This window comes from Durio zibethinus, chromosome 20, assembly GCF_047325235.1.
Source record: "Durio zibethinus cultivar Kanyao isolate XHJ-2024 chromosome 20, ASM4732523v1, whole genome shotgun sequence".
Classification (NCBI taxonomy): Eukaryota; Viridiplantae; Streptophyta; class Magnoliopsida; order Malvales; family Malvaceae; genus Durio; species Durio zibethinus.
In genome coordinates this window covers 8680151-8698976 of record NC_143181.1, presented here as the reverse complement: position 1 = coordinate 8698976, position 18826 = coordinate 8680151, and positions in this window count along the sequence as shown.

Genomic DNA, 18826 nt, shown 5'->3' with positions numbered 1-18826 from the left:
GCGTTCATTATATTAAACCAAAATTGATTTTTTTTTCTTTTGTAAGTAGCTCGACATTGGTGGTTCCTCTTTATAGGGAGGATTATGTTATTTTTTTTATTTGTTTGCTTTTTGATAGGTGTTGAGGTCTGTGGGTATGGGGTCTGAATCGATTGAGGCTTGACTAGGGTTAAGGGTGCCTAGTGAGGGGTGTCATAAGATATGTGGAGGCTGAAATTTTGAGGGTTAGGGCATGCAAAGAACTGGGTTGTTGTGGCATGAGAGCAAGAGGTTTCTAAGCATGGGAGACTTAGGGTTTCTTGGTCGTCTGAGAGATTTGAGATTTTAAGGCATAGGAGCCTTAAGGTTTCTGCGTATGGGAGACTTGGGGTTTTTGGGTTTGGGAGCCTTAGGGTTTTTAAGCATGGGAAAGTTGGTCTAAGGATGGAGCTAGGAGCTTTAAGGGGCTGGGTGTCTAAGAGGTGGTTAGAGTAGGTGCTTGGTAGAGTAAGGTAGGTAATTCTATGAAGTTTGGGCAAGTAAAGGTACAAGGGCTCTGGGTATGCGTTTCGGTGGCTATAGGGCTGGGAGTGGTGCAGGGGCAGATATGTAGGTTTAAGGTCTGATGAGGCTATGAATGGTAGTGGCCAAGACAAGTGAATAGGCTGGTACCGTGCACAGCACCATGCTTATCCCCGTCTCAATTCTTTTTTTTTTCTTTTTAACTTTTAAAGAAAAACCTTTTTATTTCTCATTTTTTATTTTTTATAAAAAGTATTAATATTATATTTAATTATTAATTAAAACAAAATTTTAAAAAAAGGTTTCATTTGGTAAACCCGAACAAATTTTGGTGTCTATAGCTGCCTTTCTTTGCACATTATTGAAAATAAAAACTAGGGTAAAGGCAAAGGCAACAATTTTGTCTGAAGCTAACTTGATGACTTTCCAAAAGTTTTTTTTTTTTTTGTCTTTCAAAGTTTAAATTTGAACTACAAATCAAAAAATCATTAAATACATTTATTGTAAAGTTCTTTAACTTTACAAGTGAGATTAATATGTAGACACATATTGCATATTTTAAAAATAAAAAATAATTTAAAAAATGGAATATGTATTGTCTTATTAATCTAACTTGCGAAGTTAAAAAATTTTATTAAGAATATATCAAATAATTTCTCTATTTTATATGTTGATGATGAAAATTTTAAATTTTATAAACCGAGTCAAAGAATTAATATGCTCTAATGTAGGTAGCCCTGTTTTGTACGATTTGTTATAGTAATTGAGTTTGATTTTAGAATGATAGATACAATTAATATAAATTAATTATTTAACAATAATTTAATCAAAAAAATTGCACATAAAAATTTAAAAAAATAGTAACTTAGATGAGCTATGAAAGTAAGTATAGAATTTTGACTAACATTTTGAAGGTAAATAACTGTGAAAAATGATTGTTGCTAGAAAGAAAATGTCTTGAAACATTAGTACTTATAAACAGGAAAATTATCTTAATCACAAATTGTTCTAGGCAATAACCAATTATCATTATATACAATCACTTCAATTTTTTTTGGACCAATTTCATAGAAATGCAGTGGTCACTTGGGTTTAGATTGTCATCAATTGCAAATTGGCACCAACCTCTAAAAAAAGCTATAATGCCTAGAAAATATAACTAGAAATAAGTACTAAATCACAAATGCTCCCAACGAAAGGACAAAAATTATATGGAGGGTTCAACATTCATCGGGGCAATATAAAGTATCTTAAATTATCTTAAATTCATCTTTATGCAAGTAGCCATTCTTGAAATGCTGCCTAATCTATAAAAGAAATCCCACTAATAAGTGATAACACAAATTCCATATTATAAACTACACTTTAGATGCACAAACTATCATAAACAACCATAATTTATATTTCTTTTAGTCTAGTTGTAAAGTTTGAAAAAGAAAAAAAAAACTATGAAGTAACTTAGAATATATCTGCACACTACTGAACATAGAGTTTGCAGCTCTTACAGTAACTATAGCCTATCCTACTTTAAATGCATTGTGTAAGTATTTTAGCTATCACACATAAAAGGAAACAAAAGTAACAGAGTTAGTAGCGTAATTACTTCTAGTCAAATAATCATGTTATCTTTCCATTTACCAAAATCAACAAACAACTACATCCAATGCATTAGGAGCCATCCAAAAACAATAATTCATTTGCATTTTTATAGCAAATTATGAAATGTAAAACCTTAAAAAAGAAGACCATAAAGATCTAGCTAAAGAACATACCTCATGTAGAATAGATATCATGGCTATGTTTGTCTTGTCAGCTCTGGTTGGTACATAAACTTTAAAGTACATCAACATGACTTTAAACTTAACAAAAAGTGATCCTTTTACCGATATAATTTTTTTTAAATACTTTTTTAGAAAACAAATATCACAGTATTGTCACAAAAACCCAACCAAATCAAAATACTAAACTTTTCACTCATCTCAAACCTAATTAGCAAACAACCTTTAACAATTCCTACATAAAACAATTCCAACCATCAATTATACAATCAAATCTTAAATAACACAACTTTTAAACTAAAAAAAAAATACAAAGCTCTCCAACTATACCTTTAAAACAAATATCATAATATTATCCTAAAAACCCAATCAAAATAGAATACTAAACTTTTTACTTACCTTAAATGTAATCAGTAAACAATCTTCAATAATTTTTGTAAGAAAAAAAAAACAAACAAAACAACATAACCTTTAAAACCATTTCAAATCAAAACAAAACAATATGCTAACCTCAATATACCAACAATGAATCAAACACAAAAATAACTTTAAAAAAAAAAAACTTACAAATACACAAACTCAAACAGAACTAACATCCAAATTAAAAACAAAGACAACTCAAACAACTATCACCATATTACATGCAACAAAATAAAATCACATTCAACTTAAAAACACAAAAAGACAATCACAAAACCATTGATTCACCTTAAACTTAAACACAAAATAGCACTAAACAATCCCTGTTCAAAAAAAAAAGTCAAATAAAAAATAAAAATCAATACGTAAAGAAATCTCATTCCAATCACTATCCATTCAACCCAATCCCAAAAATACTACTTTTATATCATTTCAAATGAGAACAAAATAAGATGCAAACCCTAGAAGAAACAATTTAAATAAATTAAAGACAAAAAAAACATAACATTGAAAAGAATTCTTTAATAAGATACAAAAAATTCAAAAAACATAAAAAACCCAAACCTCATTCAACAATTTAGCTCCATAAAACTAAATTCAACTTTGCAAAATGAAAACCATTCGAAGAAAATAAAAAAAAAAAACCATATTCAATCGAATAACCAAAAGAAACAAAAACTTTTACTAAAAAACAAAAAAAAAAGGCAAAACTAAAATAAAAGAAAAAGAGCACAAACCTAAATACAGAACACAAAGCACTTTTTTGTCTTTCACCCTACTTTTTCAATCTTTTAAATAACCTTTAATGCCATTAATCATGAAGACTGAAAAAAAAAGCTTCGAAAGTTAAGTGTTAAACACAAGTGTCAGATATAAAAAAAGTTTAAAAACTTGCATGAAGCTTCAACAAAAAATCGATTAAAAAATAGTAAAAAAACTATCAAGCAAAAAAGGAAATGAAAAAAAATGATAGGTGTCTAACATAGGATCCTTAAGGGATCGTTTTTATTTATAGTAATAGAGATTTATATAATAATAGAATACTTACTAAACCCTTTTAGGTAATTTTCTTTTTAAGTTTAATTAAACAAATTTTGTATCGTACGCTTATTGTTTTAATTCTTTAACATGTTAACAATTCAAGAAAGAAAAACCTATGAGGAAAAAAGTGGAGTCCATAATGTCAATTCATCCACACCTATTCCAATCCACGTGTATGAATACTTAGCACCAATTAAGTCAACGTGGTGTGATCAAGTGAATATTATGTTTAGTAATCCCACATGCAATGACAAAAAATTGACACTTGAAAGCACCCAAAATTTATTTCTTATTTAAATAGATATTTGCTTAAAAATGAAAATTTATAACAAGTCGTATTTGGCCAAAAAAATTAAAACAAGAAAGGGAGTAGAAAATAGTAAAGGCAAGCAATTTTGATCAGTAATAACTGAGTAAATATGGTTTCCTTGGGCCCTTGGCTGGGTGGAGGATGAAGAAAATGAGGGTTGGATTCGTGATTTAGCTTGTCCTTCTCATTTGACATATGGGATTGTACTAGTTTTGGTAATACCTGGGTGAAAACCGCGATGACACCATTACCTTCACTTATGCTCATGTTGACTGGTGTGAGATTAAGAATGTTCATATCTTTCAAGTTGATATTCTCAATTAGCTCTTTTTTCTTTCTCTCTTAAGTTATTAAATCCTTGATAATTTTTTCCCTAAAACAATTTCTTTGTTTCTTTTTTTGGTTCAAATATCAAAAATATTTATAACATATATACTAATATGAAAAAGAAGGAAGCCAGATTGGTAGGTTGTGATGTGTAGTTAAATGGTATGATATTGTAAGGATGCAAACTAGTAAGAAACTTGTTGTTTAATAGGTGCAGGGGTTAAGAAAGAAGAAGTAAAGGTCCATGTGGAAGATGCCAACATACTACAGATCAGTAGGGAGAGAAGTAAAGAAGAAGAGAACAAGAATGAGAAGTGGCATCTTATGAAGAGGCACCATGGTAACTTCATCAAATAATTCTAGTTGTCGGAGAATGCCAACTTGGACGACATCAAATGTTCACTTGAAAATGGTGTCTTGATGGTGGTTGTCCTAAAGACAAATGTGGAGTTGCCTCCACTAAATTTAGGTATATTAATGTGGCATAGCTTTTAGGTTCTAGCACTAAAGCCTAAAGGATGAAAAAAAAGTGTATCTTTGTTGTCATAATTGTTTTGGTTGTCTTGTCTTGACTTTTAAAGTTTGTAAGATAAATGCATGTCGCAATAAAATGTGAGACAATCTTTCCAATGATACCTAATTTTCATAAAAAGGGATCAAAAATAAATTTCTATAACATAAATCAGTGTTTGCTAATTTATTGAATGTATGATCATAAATAGTCAAATATCTATCTTGTTAATTTTCATTCATTCTTTTTCTTCATCCAATTTTTAGTTTTAAATTTTATAATATAAGCTATTTTTAATTAATAATTTCTTAAGTATATGTGCGTATATAATAACCATTAAATATAAAATTTTAACTCAACTCATTAATTTACATGAATATTTAAAGGTCTTATTTGGTGCATAAGATGATGGATGGATGATAATCATCTTAAGGTCATGTTTGGTATATAAGATGATGAATAGGATAAGATGATAACCATCTTATATTATATTTGGTTTGTATTTAAAAAAAGGGATAGAATTGTAAAAATGATTAGTATCTTCTTAATATAAAATGATTCAATCCTCTTAAAGTGGAGATAATTATTTTTTATCCATAAGATTGAATTTATATATCTTATTATATCCTTCAAAGTTACATTAATAATTTAAATTGTATAAATTTTGAGGAAAGATAATTTTGATCAATAAATAAATTATCATATTTTAATCTTTATACACATCAAACACAAGATATAATGACATTATTTAATTTAATCTTATTCATAATATCATTTTATTCTATCCTATCATATTCTTGTATACCGAGCACATTCTAAAAGTTTAAATTCTCTTAAGCCGATCTATATTTCAACATCTCCCATTTAGATATTATGTAAGTGGACAATATTCAAAAATTAGGGTTAATATGTACTTTTGTACTATTTTTCAAAAAATTCTTAAGATAATTCTTACCATATATGAATTACCATAGTGACAACATGCATAAATGTCGAAATAGGAGTAAGCTCTTCCATGGTATCAGGTAACCATACATGAAAGGGGAAACTATGCATTGTGTTCGTATCAAGTAATAAAGGGGCACATAAACTAACAAATAAAAAATGAATATCACTATTATAAATCAAGTTATTAAATATCTCAAACAAAAACTAACAAATAAAAAATTATCTCATTATTATAAATTAAATTATTAAATATCTCAAACAGAACTTGAAATTCTAAACTTTTCTATATCCAATAAAACCTAAGATTTTTAATAATAAACCAAAATCATCTATCTGATTTGTTAAAAATATTGTTTGTCGCAGGTGGTGTGAATTAAAACCCTAAGAATATATTCCAACTAATTCTCAAAAAATATAAATTTGTATCGAATTTGAATTAGTTACTAATCTCAAAATTGAAGTATTGAATAAACTCATATGAATAAAAAATCTCAAATATCCTTTGATCATGAGACATATAATTGTCACCATAAATAAGAACAAAAATTCCAACATTAGTGATCAATATTGACATAATAAAGGTAAGTGAATCAATAAAGTAGCCAAACTCAAAAGAAAATTCATCATTAATGGTCTAAGATCATACATATTGATAGAACTTCTATGTATTTGTTAAATAGACAGATTAATTCAAAAAAATTATAAATCATTTAACAATAAAATATTGAGAAAAACTCACATATGCAAAGAAATTTTGTTGTCGTCGAAAAATGTAAGAGTCACATTCCTATTAGAATAGGAATTGGAAGTTGCACAAAAAGTATGATTTATAAATATTGATATGCATGCTCCATAAAAAAATTTTTCTTATTTTTTCTTAATTAATTGTTTTTGATTCACTGGTTCTTATCTTTTTTTATGAAACCAAATCAATAATACAATCAAGATATTACAAAGTTAGTTAGAATTTTCTATTCTTAATCTTAATCTTGAATTTTCTATTCTTAATCTTAATCTTTCTTAAATATTTAAAAAATATTCAAATTTCAAAGTTAGAAGTAATCAAATGATATCATCAAATTACTGATGGAAAAAAAAATTTTAATAAGAGTTTTTTTAAAATATCAATTATTATTTATTATTATGTATTACAATAACTTATAAACATCAATAAAGAATACAAAAAATTTCACTAAAAAAGTACTTGATTCGGTTGAGGTTGTTATATCAAGTCATCATAAAATTATAAAACACTATAATTATGTATATAGCACCACAATTAATTATATTAACATTAAGATCAAACATATCTAATCCTTCATAAAGAACATATAATAAACGTAAATTTGATCTTTTATCTATTGTATTTGTGTTCATATTTATGTCAAACACTTAGTTTCACATAATTGTCCTGACAATGAATCACAATCATCAAAAACAATGAATCACAATCATAATCGTCCTAACAATATGAATCACAATCATCAAAATGCGAAAATAATATGTTTGCCCTAACAATGAATCGTAATCATCAAAATGTGAAAACAATGTGTTTTTCTTTAGTTGCTCATGTTACTCCACTTAAATTTGATTGTTTTCTAATTTGATGAACTGAATCACTTATGGTCATTTGATACATGTACTAAAGTAACAACATAAAGTCTTAACTTTATGACATAGTTTTAAGTTACACAAGGTAAAAATGTTATGAAATCTAAAAATCTCGCACACTAACTAAGCAAAGATCCATTCAGTCACTCTTTTAATATTGGTCAAAATAGAACACATAATATAACATATACGCTATATATGGTGAAACTTTCACTAATTGCATGTCATATATTTCACCATATGATTTTGGCTTACATATTACTCAAATATTTACCTGAGAATCTTAAAACTATTGCTTTGTTATAGTATAACCTAAGAAACTCTCACCTAACCATACAAGCTTTATGGATATGTGAAACTTTTTCAACTTCAACTAATAGTAATAGTCTCATCTTCAATGCGACAATTAAAATAATTAATTTATTTACTCACTAAGAGCTAATAAAATTACCAACTCCTCATTAATAATGTTACATTGATCATAATCTCATCCTTCATGCCTTAAAGTATCAAGACTATCATCTATGTATGAAGAGGGATTTAAGTTCAGTGACATTCTATACTAAGAATATGATAAAATGCACTAATTTAAATTAAACAATTTAAAAATATATCTAATATCTCATTAATAAAATTTTATCCAATAATACATCAGATCAAATCTTACATAAATATAAACAACTGTTTACAAAAAATATCACAAGAGAGTGATTTGGTAAAAGAATATGCAATCATGTCTTTAGTTGAAATATAAATAAGGATAGTTTGTCCTGCACAATAATATTTTTTATGAAATGATATTTTCTCAATGCGTTTGGATTTGACATGATATTTAACATTCCTTGCATAAGTTATAGCTGTCATATTGTCATAATGTATTACAACAACTTCATTAGCATTGTAGTAATACTCAAACTTCATAAAAATCTTTGCAATCGAATAACTTCTTGTACTATTGATGTGCAAGCAATATATTCTAACTTTATGATGGATAAAGGGACACCTGTTTGTTTTTTACTACACTAAAAAATTTTTTGCATCTTAATATGAAAATATAGCCACATGTGAATTTATGCTTATTTTTATCAACATCACTACTATCAATATATATTTGGTCAATTTTAGATAATCACTATGATAACAAAAAACATAATTCATAGATCCTTTGAAATATATAAAAATCTTTTTAACAGTATTCCAATTAGCATATTCAAAATTGCTTTGACATCTACTAATCATTCCAATAGCAAAACAAATGTATAGTTTAGCACACATCATAGCATACATTAATGAAACAACTTCATTGACATAAGAAACTTTAATCATTAATTTGTTTTCTTTTATTTTAAGGTATTGATCAATATTATGAATTTGAATTTTTATCATTAGAATTAATTTATTATTTTAGATAATATTTGATATTATATTTAAGATCATTATGGTAATTAAATCACCGAAATGATCTTATTATTAAGATGATCAAGTAAATTTGAAATCAAATCATTTTTATGATATACATTGTGTAAAAAATATTTGAATTAGAAAGTATAACTAATATTAAAATAATAATAATAATAAAAGAAAAAGAAAAAGATTATATTATATTATATTATATATAAAAAAAATTTTAAACATGGTAAAAGAAAGCATAAATTATTTTTGAAATTGTTATAATAAATATTAATATAAAATATAAAATAATTATATTTTTGAAAAACGTAAGTTTTTAATTCTCATATTAAATAGATGATGTTGACTATTGTTAATGTTAGCTTAAAGATTTGAAATAAATTAATAGGGGGTGAATTGGTTGATAATAAAATTTTCAAAAATTAATACTTAATAAGCACAAATTTTGCAAAACAATTTATCTAAGCAATTGAATACAATAAATGAGAGTAAACAAAAGATAGAGATAGAGAATTAGACACCAAGATTTATAAAGGTTCGATCTTTCTATTAGGCACCTACGTCCTCTCCCTTAGCCTCACTTACGAAAGAGTTCAATCCACTATGTGTTGAAAAAATACAGCCTACCTTCTCAAAGCTTTACACAATCAATACCACAAACTCTTAAGGGTTATCCTCCCCTTTAAGCTCACAATTTCACAATACAAAGTTTTAGAAGTGTTTTGCAAACTTAAAGAAACTCTCTAAGGTTGGGTGTTTACTAACTTGAAGTACACAACAATATTAACAAGAAAATTTAGAGAAAAACTTATACAAGAAGAATTTTCTATATTTTTCTCTCTTTGAATTGTTTTGAATGCTCGAACAAGATGGTTGGTGAAGGCAATAAGTTCTCTTAGCTCTTGATTCTCTTAATCTATAGTAGAAGGCTTCATTTATATGTAGGAAGGAATTGAGAGTATTGCCTTGCATTTAATACTTCAAACCTCTAAAAAATCAAATAGAAAAATAATCATCGGGGTTTTCTAGGCATCAAGGGATCGATCCCTTCATGTAGGGGATTGATTGGGTTAGTTATGAGAAAGCCCAAATTCATGCCTTAAAAAGCTTACCCTATCGATCGGTAGTGTACCTGATCGATCCATTCCTTGGGTGATCAATCCCATATGTGGGGGATCGATCCCTTTTTTGGATTTTTAAACGAGGATAACATTATGTGTAAAAAATAGATCGATCCCTTTAAGGGAATGATCGATCCCATGCCTAGGTGATCGATCCCTTATATGGGAAAATCGATCCCTTTTGTGCATTTTCGAACCCATATTACATTCTGTATAAAAAAGAGATCGATCCCTTTAAGTGAGGGATCTAACAGGTAAGCTTAAAAATCCCAACCAATTGATCCCTATAGGGAGGGGATCGATTGGTTCTTGCCAAAATTCTATGAATTTAGCTTTTGGAAGAAAAATGGATCGATCCCTTTAACTAGGAGATCAATCAGATAAGGGAGGGGATCAATCATTTCCCTTAGGGGATCGATCCCTTCTATCCAAAATATGCCTTGACCCATTTTGTTTCGAGAATTTGTTTTGTTTTAGTTCTTAAATGAATTTTGGCAAGATAAGATAAAAAGGCTGAAAAAATATTCAATTTGAGATTAAAAGAGTTTGATTCAAGTCAGGCAAATTTTTGTTTTGTCAAATCAAAACTTTTAATCAATTCAAGGCCAACAATCTCCTCATTTTTTATATGACAAAACCTAGTGAAAAATTGCTTAAAAACATTTTTCTATTTGAAAAACAAGCTCCCCTTGAGTTTAAGCATAAAAAAAAAAGGTAAGAGATTTTAAAACACCTAAGAACAAAAACAACGTCAATATCATCAAGTAGAAATTTGTTCATACCATCAAGATCATCAATACCATCAAGATCATTAAATAAACTATTTTCATACCACCAAGATCATCAATCAAATAAAAAATTTTTATACCATTGTCTCTCCCTTTTTTTGTCATAACAAAAAGCATAAAGTCAACCAAAAGGAGATAGCAATCAATTTAAGGCCATACCAACTTAATTTGACAACCTAAGTTCATACCAATCTCAATGTCAAGCAATATACTAATCATCAAGCAATATATCAATTTCACAAGCCATAATTTCACAAGCCAAATTTCAAAGTGATATAGCAAATATCATAATGAATATGAAAGATAGATTTCATTAATATAAACATCAAGTACCAAAGTTTGATAATAAACCATAATGCAAAGTGTTTTTAAAGATAAATTTACAACATAAAAAAATATAGAAAAACATATGAGGAATGGCACTAGAAAGAATCATTGAGGAAGAGGTGGAGAATGAGGAAATGCTACCCCATGTGCTATTGTGCAGACTGTATTTGTTCAATATCAATTATAACGTGACGAACTTGGGAAACTAGCTCATTTTGAGTTTCTTCCATGTTTTCTAATCGAGAATTCATAATTTCAACTACTGAATGTAAACTGTTCATTTGAAGCATAAGTATTTCTAAAGCTCATTGGGCATCAAATGGTAGGGTAGAAAGTTTTCTTTGAAATTATGAGGTAAATGCTCTTAGGATATCTAAAATTTCATACTCTTCTCTCTCTTCTTGCATTACCCCAATATCAGTTTTTCTAACCCATAAACCTACTGCATTTTGAATGTATCATATTCTATACATAGTAAGAGCACCAAGAACACTAAATGGATCATTGAACACCATCTCTTTATCTCTTCTAGTATTAATGTTCAATTTTTTCAAAAGATTACTAATTACAAACCTGTAAACCAAGGTGTAGTCTCTATTTTGCACTACCCTCATCATATTATTGAAAATAAAATGCATCAAATTGAGTTTTTTTTTATGTTTGATCTTATACATCCACCAGTAATCTTACTTTCTAATGGTTAAGTATTAAGTGTCAAAAAGTACCAATATATGAGTGACAATAAGGTGTAACAACCTATCATGCATTAACAGTTTAGAGGCTTGAGTAGGAATAACTCTTAAATTGCCATTTCTAAATATGTCCTGAGCTAGTTCCAATAAATCACACCTAGTGTTGGTGTCTATCTCATCATCTAGCATGAATGCTTCAGTTAACAATTGCTTAGTAATTATAATTTCTTTGCCCATTACATAGATTCTAAATCTATCAGAATAATATCTATGTGACCCTTCAATTCACTATCATTGCTATAGAATACCTTAACTAGATTTTCAAATAAAAGTCCATCCATGCACAAATAATTCATCCATCCAAATCTCTCAAATACATGTAAATAAGAAAATCTATAGATTGTAGGAATTCCAATGAGATTACCTTTCCATGCTTAACTTTTCTGTGACCAAAGTGGGTCTCATATCTTTTCTTTGCATTTGGATTGATAAAATTTGATTGAATAAAAGCTTCATTGATGAACTAAAAGCCTCTCTTGGAGGATTCCTCCTTGTCTTTGAAGCCTTGAGAATAATGGGATTGAAATAGGTAGGCTTTGGTGAAATTAATGAGAAAATTGATGATTGTAGATGATAGGTAGTAGAATATATTTGATAGAGACAAGAAAGATAAATAAATGTGGTAGTTTTAAAAGAGAATCAATTTTCTAGAGTGAGAATAAGGAGTGAAGATTTTTATGTGATTTGATGATTTTTAAGAAGGATTTTTGTAAGAAACTAAGTAGAAATGAAGTAATTTATAAAAGATTTTGGTTAAAAGTGATCAATTTTGAGTGGAAATGGAGTAAAAATTCTTAGGATTTGAAGAGAATATGTTTGAGAAGAAGAAGAACAGATGAAAGGGCTGGAATGATTGGTTAAAGAGAAGGAAACTTCGATTTTGACAAGCCAAAATGCTGAGAAGAGTGCCAATTATGCATGACCTGATTGATCAATTATGAAGGGGGATCGATTGGGCATGGTTTTGCATTGGATAGATTGGTTCCTCATATTTTCCATGCCATTTGGCTACTAGATGGAAAGTTGATCAATCCAGTCCAAAGGAGATCAATCAGTTCCTTAATGTTTTCTATTAATTTTGCTACTGGAAGAATAACCAATCGATTCGATCTAAAAGGGATCGATTAGTTTTTGTTGTAGCATTTTTTTAAAAATAATTTAAAAGCAATGCAATATGAACATTCAAATATGCATCATACAATCATACACAAGATTAAAAAATTAAGATAAACATACATTTAATCAACCAAGGTAGCAACGTTTATCATGCCATCAAAAAATTCATTTTAAGGAGCATTAATCATACCAACTTTACCTCTAATTGCATAAAATCTATCCTTATCAAGAGGTTTTGTGAAAATATCAGCCAATTGATATAAGGTATCAATATATTCAAGCACAATATCACCTTTTTGAACATGATCTCTAATAAAGTAATGTCTAATTTCAATATGCTTGGTTCTAAAATGTTGAATTAGATTTTTAGTGAAATTGATGGCACTAGTATTATCACATTTAATGGGAAAATGATCCATGGTAATTCCAAAATCCTCCAATTGTTGCTTAATCCACAAAACTTGAGCATAACAACTACCAGTCGCTACATATTTGACTTCGATTGTGAATTAAGCAACATTATTTTGTTTCTTGGAGAATTATGATATAAGCATATTTCCAAACAATTGACAAATACTGAAAGTGCTCTTTTTATCAATTTTGTAACCACCAAAATCCGCATCAACAAAAGCATGTAAAGCAAAAATGAACCTTTTTAATTCTAAATTAAGGGTGTCTTTAAGGTATCTAAAAATTTTTTTGACAATAAATAAATGTGATTCTTTAGGTGATGATTGAAATCTAGTACACAAATATACACTAAATATTATGTCCCATCTACTTACAGTAAGGTATAATAATGAACCAATCATAGACCTATATAATTTAGAGTCAACATATTTACCTCTTTCATTTTTGTCAAGTTTTGTTAAAGTACTCATAGGTGTTGAGTAAGGCTTTGATTCTTTCAATCCAAACCTTATGAGTAAATCCTTGATGTATTTGGCTTGATTGATGAAAGTGTCATCTTTTGTTTGCTTTACTTGTAATCCCAAAAAGAATGTAAGTTTTTCTATCATACTCATTTCAAATTCACCTTGCATGATCTTAACAAATTCTTGACAAAAAACCTCATTAGTAGCACCTATATGATATCATCAACATAAACTTGTACTATGAGAATGTCATTTTCTTTTGTTTTAATAAAGAGTGTAGGATCAACCTTTCTTCTATTAAAATCATTTTTAATTAAAAATTTTGATAATCTTTCATACCAAGCTCTAAGAGCTTGTTTTAAACCATATAAAGCTTTTGTCAATTTATAAACATGATTTAAAAATTTACGATTTTCAAAATTGGAAGGTTGCTTTACATACACCTTTTCATTTATAAAACCATTTAAAAATGCATTATTGACATCCATTTGAAAAAGCTTGAAATTTTTGAAACATGCAAATGCAAGCAACATTCTAATGGCTTCTAACCTTGTAACTAAGGCATAGGTTTCATCATAATCAATTTTTTCTTCTTGATTGTACCCTTAAGCTACCAACCTAGCTTTATTTCTAACAACATTTCTATGCTCATCTATTTTATCTTAAAAATCCCTTTGGTGCCTATAGTGAGATGATTACTATGCCAAGGTACAAAATTCCATATTTGACTTTTTTCAAATTGGTTCAATTATTCTTACATGGCCAATATCTAATGATCATCTCCTAAGGGTTCATCTATATTCTTGGGTTCAATATATGATAGGAAAATAACATAATTACACACGTTATAAGAAGATTTAATTCTTACCCATTCAGTTGATCATCAATAATCTCACTATCTTTGACATATCTCCTTTCTCTATAATGATTTAGCTGTTTCTCTATATGTTGTGGCTCTTCTAGAAACTCATCATCTTTTTTTTGTATATTTTCTTCAATGTCATGTGATACATCATTGATACATTTTTAAAGTATAACTATATCATCATCATCAAGAGGCACCTTTATCGGAAGTGGATTAGATTCATCAAAGATAACATGTATAGACTCTTCAATAACTAATATTTTTTTATTAAAGACTTTACAGGCTTTTAAATTTAAAGAATATCCTAGGAAAATCCTTTCATCACTTTTTGCATCAAATTTTCCAAGATCATCTTTTTTATTGTTCAAAACCAAACATTTGTAACCAAAAGGATGAAAATAACTTATTTTAAACCTTTTTTCTTTAAAAAGTTCATAAGGAGTTTTCTTTAAAATTGGCCTAATCATAGCTCTATTTATAATATAACAAGAAGTATTTATGGCTTCGCTAAAAAATATCTGGGTAAATTATTTTCACAAAGCATGATTTTAACCATTTCTTCTAAAGTTCTATTTTTTCTTTCTACTATCCCATTTTGTTGAGGAGTTCTAGGAGCAAAAAAATTATGGCTAATACCATTTTCACTACAAAACACATTAAAGCCAAAATTTTCAAATTCTTTTCCATGATCACTTCTAGTACTAAAAATTGAATAGCCTTTTCATTTTGTATTTGCTTACTAAAAGTGATGAATTTTTCCAATGCTTCATTCTTTAAATGCAAAAAGAAAACCCATATGAATCGAGTAAAGTCATCAATAATAACAAATCTATATTATTTTCTACCAAGACCCATTATCCTAGTAGGACGAAAAAGATTAATATAAAGTAGTTGAAATACAATTCTTAGGTTTGAAAGATATCTTTCTATGTTTTCCTTAAGCACATGCATCACAAACTTTGTCATTTTCATATTTCAATTTTGGTAAACCAACAACTAAATCATTTTGAGAAAGTTTTGAAATTACATGCATACTTGTATGTCCAAGTCTTCTATGCCAAACCCAACTTTCATTTTCTTTTTGAGCTATAAAATAAACATTTTTAGAGGAAAGATCATCTAGATGCACCACATAAATGTTTCATTGATGATGTCCAACAAAAATAAGTTTGTCAGTTTTGATATCAATTACTTGACAGCACATGGATTCAAGCACAACTCTAAATTCTTTGTCACATAATTGACTAATACTAAGTAAGTTATGCTTGAGTCTTTTTACAAGTAAAACATTTTTAATAGTAGTAGAAGAATTATTACCAATGGAGCCAATCCCTTCAATTTGGCCTTTAAAATTGTCACCAAATGTAACATTTCCTCCACTTTTAGCTTTTAAGTCCTTAAAAAGAGTTTTGTCTTTGGTCATGTATTTTGAGCATCCACTATCAAGGTACCATGGATTGTTCTTACTTGAATTTGCTTTGTAGCAATACTCATCCACCTATAAAAACACAATTAAATTTTTATTTTGGGTACCCAAACTTTCTTGGGTCCTTGAATGTTAGTACTAACAATTTTTGTGCCTTTTGGAATCCACTTCATTTTAGTAATCTCATCTTGAGATGTGCTAACTCTTTTTGGAATCCACACTTTCCTAATTAACTTACCTCTATAAGTAATTTTCTTTAAAGAATAAAATTGTATAGAATGACCAAATTTATGATAACGTGCACATATGCTAGATGAATAATTTGGCTTAACAAAAAAATTCTTTAAATGAGTATCTTTGTTGCCACCATTATAGCTTAATCCATTTTTATCAAAGAATGCTCTTTGTGTTTCAAACATTTCATTGAGCTTTTGATTTCGCATATAAAATCTAGAAAATGAGTTATGCAAATTCTTATTTTTCTTAGTTAAATCATTGACATTCAACTTTAAGAGCTCAACTTTCTTTTCTAAGTCATCTTTTGCTTTAGTCAAAAGTTCATTTTTTAGTTTCAACTTAAAGATCATTTTTTTATATTTCATGTTCATGTTATCAAATTCTATGGCTAATTCATCATAAGCACCTTACAATTCATTAAATGTGTATGAATTTAAATCATATAGATTAGAAGTTAGTTTAGGCTTATTAAGAGCCATGAGACATAGATTGACTATTTTCTCCTCATTTGATTCATCTTTGGAGAAGTCACTATCACTCCATGTTGCAACCATTGCTTTTTCTGTGGCTTTGTCATATTTTACTTTTTTCACAAAGGACAATCAAATTTAATATGACCCAATTTGTTGCATTTATAACAAATAATCTAATCCCTTTCTTTTCTACTTGATTTTTTTTTAATCATTTCCCTTTGTGGTCTTTCTTCTACTTTAAGACTTATTCAGCCTCATGAACTTTTTGAATTTCTTTGTAAACATGGTCATCTCTTCATCTTCATCATCCTCTTCTTGTCCAAGATTTTTTTTCATCTTTTTGAAAGGTTGATTTAAGAGCAATGCCACATTTTTTGATTGGTTCTTATCCCCTTTTGAACTTCATCTCATAAGCAAGGAGAGAACCTATTAGTTCATTTAAAAAGAATGTGAGGATCTTTGGACTCTTCAATAGCTGTCACTTTGGCTTTTTAGCTTTTTGGTAGACTATTAAAAATTTTTTTCACCATCTTCATATTTGAGTAAGTCTTCTTAAAAGCCTTTAAACTATTAATAATGTCAGTGAAATAATTTGACATTTCAATAATGGTTTCATCTAGTTTCATCTTGAATAACTCATAATCATGAGTGAACATGCCAATTTTTATCTCTTTCACTTGATTTGTACCTTCATGAGTGACAGCTAACTTATCTTAATTTTTTTTTTACATTTTCACACAAAGAAACTCTATTATACTCATTAGGCCTCAATGCACAAAAGAGTGTATGCATTGCTTTAGCATTGAGTTGATCCATTTTCAGATCATTGACATCTCATTTACTCTTTTACTTGATCACATCTTTACAATCCACCATCTTCATTGGAATTTGAGGATCATTTACAATGACCCTCCAAACTTCATAATCATTGGCTTGAATAAATAACCTCATCCTAATCTTTCAATAAGAATAGTTGTCACCAACAAAGAAATGAGGTCTTATAATTGAATGGCCTTTACTTCTAAGAGATGTTGCAATTGTTTCATTTGTCATGAGACATACCTTTTGTTGCCCCCTGTATTTGTTATAGCTTGAGGATGGTTGTTTCACATTGATCATTATATTTCTTTGAGCCATTTTTAAGATCACTCTTGGGTTGTTAGACTTACAAAAAATAGTACTAGCTCTGATACCAATTGCGAGCTCAAAGACTTGAAATAAACTAAGAGAGTGGGTAAATTGGTTAATAATAAAATTTTTAAAAATCAATACTTAATAAGCACAAATTCTGTAAAATAATTTATCTAAGCAATTGAACACAATAAATGAGAGTAAACAAGAGATAGAGATAGAGAATTAGACACCAAGATTTATAGAGGTTCGATCTTTTCTTTAGGTACCTACGTCATCTCCTTTAGCCTCACTTGCTAAGAAGTTCAATCCACTATTTATTAAAAAAATACAACTTAGCTCCTCAAAGCTTTACATAATCAACACCACAAACTCTGAAAGCTTATCCTCTTCCTTAAGCTCACAGTCTCGCAATACAAAGTTTCAGAAGTGTTTTACAAACTTAAAGAACCTCTCTAAGGTTGAGTGTTTGCTAACTTGAAGTATACAACAACATTGACAAGAGAATTTAGAGAAAAACTTATCTAAGAAGAATTTTTTGCACTTTTTTCTCTTTGAACTGGTTTGAATGCTTGAACAAGATGGTTAGTGAAGGCAATAAGTTGTTTTAGCTCTTGATTCTTTGAATCCGTAGTAAAAAGCTTCATTTATATATAAAAAAGAGTTGAGAGCTGCTACTTTGCATTTAATGCTTCAAACCTGTAAAAAATAGACAGAAAAATAGTCGTTAGGGGTTTTTGGACATCAGGAGATGATCCCTTTATGTAGGGGATCAATTGGGTCAGTTATAAGAAAGCCCAAATTCGTGCCTTAAAAAGCTTACCCGATCGATCGGTAGTGTAGCTGATTGATCCATTT